This window comes from Eulemur rufifrons, chromosome 16 (genome assembly GCF_041146395.1).
Source record: "Eulemur rufifrons isolate Redbay chromosome 16, OSU_ERuf_1, whole genome shotgun sequence".
In the NCBI taxonomy this organism is placed as follows: domain Eukaryota; kingdom Metazoa; phylum Chordata; class Mammalia; order Primates; family Lemuridae; genus Eulemur; species Eulemur rufifrons.
Window position 1 is genome coordinate 23,288,010 of NC_090998.1, and position 5,149 is coordinate 23,293,158.

Sequence of the window (5,149 nt, forward strand, 5' to 3'; positions counted from 1 at the left end):
TTTGTAGCATACAAGATGCAATTTTAGAAGTAATTTATATCAAAATAACAAGGAAGTTCACCAACTGAGAAATTTATAACTGTCCATACAAAGGTCATAAAAACAGAAGTATTTTCTTCATAGGGTAGAAACACTGGCTCTCACATATCACTTGCATTGATGTTTTTACCTGGATTTGACTGCCAAGGTTAAAATCAAACCCGTAAAATATATATTTTGCAGGAAATGGGTTACAGTGTGTTCATTTGGTTAAGACTCATGACATGCAGTTCTTATGAACTAAGAATCAAATTGGGACCTGGGGCTCCGCCTCAGCGAGGAGGGCTGGCCTGTGCCCCTTGCTGGCCCCGGTCTCCTGGGGCCTCACCCGAGCAATGCCCCGTTATTGCGCAGCGATTTGCTGTAAGAACCGCCGGGGACGAAACAATAGAGACCAGAAGCCGAGTTTTTACCCATTTCCTCTGCATGACAAAGAAAGACTTGAAAAGTGGTTAAAGAATATGAAACGAGATTCATGGGTTCCCAGTAAATACCAGTTCCTGTGTAGTGACCATTTTACTCCTGACTATCTTGACATCAGATGGGGTATTCGGTATTTAAAACAAACTGCAATTCCAACAATATTTTCTTTGCCTGAAGACAATCAGGGAAAAGATCCTTCCAAAAAAAAACCCCAGAAGAAAAAATTGGAAAATGAGAAAGAAGTATGCCTAAAAGTCAAGTCAGAAGAATCATTTGCATTAAATGAGGCAAATAAAAATGTAGTTAACACAGATACGCCCCCTGAACATGCAGAATTACTTGATTCATCTGCTTTGTTGAAGCCACAAGCTCCAAAAACAGGAATTATACAAAATAACATGTTAACTCTTAATCTAGTTAAACAAGATACGGGAAAACCAGAATCTACCTTGAAAACATCAGTTAACCAAGATATAGGTATAGGTGGTTTTCACACATCTTTTGAGAATCTAAATTCTACAACTATTACTTTGACAACTTCAAATTCAGAAGGTGTTCATCAGTCTTTGGAAACCCAGGAAGTGCTTGAAATAACTACCAATCATCTTGCTAATCCAAGCTTAACCAATAATTCCGTGGAAATTAAGTCAGCACAAGAAAAGCCATTCTTATTCAGCACAATTAATCAAACAGTTGAAGAATTAAACACAAATAAAGAATCTATTATTGCCATTTTTGTACCTGCAGAAAATTCTAAACCTGCAGTTAATTCTTTTATATCTGCCCAAAAAGAAACCATGGAAATGGAGGACACAGACATTGAAGACTCTTTATATAAGGATGTAGACTATGGGACAGAAGTTTTACAAATTGAACATTCTTACTGCAGACAAGATGTAAATAAGGAACATCTTTGGCAGAAAGTCTCTAAGCTACATTCAAAGATAACTCTTCTTGAGCTACAAGAGCAGCAAACTCTAGGAAGATTGAAGTCTTTGGAAGCTCTTGTAAGGCAGCTAAAGCAGGAAAACTGGCTATCTGAAGAAAATGTCAAGATTATAGAAAATCATTTTACAACATATGAAGTCACTATGATATAGGGTAAAGAAGTTTTAAAGCTGTGACTGTTAAGCTTTTCCCAGCCAAACCAAATTATATGTAAAGTGAACTTTTTCCTGTATAAAGATTGCATCTTAATGAACCTATGAGAGTTGTTTAATGTTATGAACTGCATCCTGTTCTTGTAATGCTCATTTTTTAGAAAAACCAGACAATTGTTGGACTGAAGAGAAAAAGTTTTATTACTTGATAATTTTCCAAATTAAAGTATGGCAAAAAAATGATAGTCATAACATGAGAGAACAAAGATACGGTCAAAAGAGCCTGGAATAGAAGTCAAGTTCAGGAATCAGTCCTGGTTTTCCCACTGGTGTATATGACCTGAGCAAGTTACTTATCAAGATTGAGCCTCAGTCCCTAATCTGTAAAATAAGAGAATTTACTAGATCTGTAATAGTCTGTTTCTTTATAGTTCGATTTTCTATTAAGATATTTTATTAGAACCAGTTTGCTATAAGATAATATATACATACATAATACTGGAAGTTGGCTAGAATTTGATAATATTAATTGAGTTATCCTCAATATTTATTGGATTCTGTGGTGTTTGATTTTTTGGCTATGGTTATATATCTGTAATATAAAGTAAAATACACTTTTTGTTCTAGTTAAACTAAAATAAGGAGTCACCCATTAGCCCAGTTCTTAGGAGGGGTACTTCAAACTTGAAAAAGTATGTATTTCAGTACCTTATATGTGGCTAACTATCATAATACATGGTCATTTCAGCTTCTTAACATCCTGTATTTATACAGTTATATTTATAAACCAAAAATTTTAGTGAGGTTAATTTTAAATATATGTAAGTATATTTTAGAAATCATAGTTTATTTCTTAACAGGTGTAGCTTTTGAAGTGTGTGCTTGTGTCATTTTTAAATTTCAGAATAATAGAGGAATACTGTATTATTCCAGAACTGTGAGAAAATAAGTTTCTGTTGTTTAAGCTACCCAGTCCATGTTATTTTATAATGGCAGCCTGTGCTGACTAAAACATCCCTATAATCCAAAACAATGAAATATCATACAATAGTTAAAATCTACATGCATCAAAATAAGTGTCAAAACCATATGTACACATATATATTTTATTAAAATTTATAAGCAAGAAATTATAAATGGTGGTGACCCTAGAGAGATAAAGGTTTTCTCTTAGGAAAGAGAAGTGATGGTGATACAAATAAAAATACTGATTATGTCTACAGGAATTTAAGAAAAATGTAAACGTGAAGACATTGTGTTAATACAAATTTGAAAAATAGATATATTTTCTTAAAATTGGCAGTATCTTTAAATACATTACTGCCTGTGGTGGTGAGCGAGGTCTTGTCGGTCTGATTCTTAGTTTTATCATCTGTGAAATGGAAAATACTATTTTCTATTTAAAAGGATGATTTTTAGAATTCTGTAAGGTAACAAACATCTTTCTGGCCCTGGAAAATAGGAGGTGCTCAATAAATATTAGTTGACTCTGAATAGCAAGTATTTCATACTATACCAATTGTTTTGTAAATGCATGATGATTATTTTTGGCCATATTTCACATAGTTTCTTCAGTCTAATAAAATTAATTGATAGTAAAAAAAAAAAAAAAAAAAAAAAAAAAAAAAAAGAATCAAATTGGCCTCCACTGGATCTTCTGGAATTTTTACAAAATTCTAGAGTAAATGAATATCTATGCTCTTCTTTGAGACAGAAGGAGTTTTTGGTGTGGCATCGTGACTATGATCTACTGAGTGGTAAGCTCAGTGTATTGAATGCAGATGTATCAAGCAGTTGCCATGACCCAGAATATGAGGACGTGCTCCCTAATCTCGAATACCAAATGTTCACTGAGGAACATGTGCCTACACTTGACCAAGGAAGCCTCACAACATTTATCTTTCCAATGTTACATAAATAAATGCTGATCAGTGGTGCCTGTTATAGGAAATACAAAAACACAACTTCTACCTCAGAAAAATATAGTGACCCCTCACACATCCATAATCTCAGTTTAATCAATTATCAACTCTTGGCCAATCCTCATTCATCTAAACCTCCTTCCACTTCCTGTCATCCCCAACTAGATTCAGGATGATTCTTGATTCTCTAAGGATTTTTTTTTTACCTACACATTTTAAAAAAAATTTTTATAAACCTTTAATTTTGGAAGCATTTTGGGTTTACAGAAAAATTACAAAGATAGTACAGAGAGTTCCCATATATCCCATTTTTACTTTCTCCTGTTACTAACATTTTATACTAGTATGATACATTTGCCACAATTAAATGAATCAATATTGATACATTATTATTAACTAAAGTCTATAGTTTATTCAGATTTCCTTAGTTTTTTGTTTTGTTTTGTTTTTACCTAATGTCCATTTTCTGTCCTGGGATTTTATCCAGAATACCACATTATTTTTAGTTGTCTTGTATCCTTAGCCTCCTCTTGGCTGTGTGTTTCTCACACTTTCCCTGTTTTTGATGATCTTGATAGTTTTGAGGAATACCGGTCAGGTATTTTTGCAGAATATCCCTTAAATGGAAATTTTCTGATGTTTTTCTTATGTTTAGGCTGGGGTTTTGGGGTTTGGGAAGGAAGACGACAGAGGCAAAGTGCCACTCTCATCACACCACATCATATCAATGGTATATACTGTCAGCGTGACTTATCACTGTTGATATTAACCTTGATCACTTGTCAGGTTTCTTCACTGCAAAGTTACTCTCTCTCCCCATTTCTATACTGTACTCTTTGGAAGGAAATCATTATGTGCAGTCCACACTTAAAGAGTGGGGAATTAGACTCCAACTTCTTGAAGGCAAAGTATCTACATCAATTATTGGAAATTCTCCTGCCAGATTTGTCTATTCTCCCTCATTTATTTATTTATTTATTCAACCAATCATTTACATCAGTATGTATCCATGGGTAGTTATCTTACATCTTGAGATATAAATACTGACTTACTTTGTTGTTTAAATTGTTTCCTCTTTGGCCATTGGGAGCTCTTTCAGTTGTTTCCTGTGTCCCTTTGACAAATTGCTATCATGGGGAGTTTTTGCACCTTTTTGTTTGTTTGTTTTTGAGTCTTTTCCTAACTATGCTTCAGGCTCATCTTGTATATGCCTTGCCCAGTCTAAGAACCAATCATTCGTGGATCCTTTTATTGGAAAATGGTACTAGAAATTAGGACCTGGGCTCCACGTGGGCTCACTGCTACTGGGGGTCACTGCTTCAAAGCCCTCTTGAGACAGAACAAGGAAATATATGCATGTATTTACATATCTATAAATATTTCATATGCAGCTATATATAAAAATGAGTTCATACTGATGTCTCCAACTCTAATTTATTAACACATAAATCGTTCTAGATTTTTCCCCTTGCTTTTCTGTAACCTTCCCTTCCAACAGTCAGAATCCTGGCTTCCACCGTTTGATATCCATTTACACAGCTGTTTGATGCCATTTTGTATATATAGTGATTTCCCAGTTGTTAACACATATCCCCATGGAAAACAGCTTTAGCAACCAAAATATAGTGCTATGTACAATTCCTTTTGCCTTTAGTCTTAGAATCC

General features: G+C 34.1%; 1 pseudogene; it reads left to right on the forward strand.

The window, feature by feature from the left end:
• The first annotated feature begins 361 nt into the window (after positions 1-361).
• On the forward strand, positions 362-1,878 carry LOC138397005 (THAP domain-containing protein 5 pseudogene; annotated as a pseudogene).
• Positions 1,879-5,149: the final 3,271 nt, after the last annotated feature.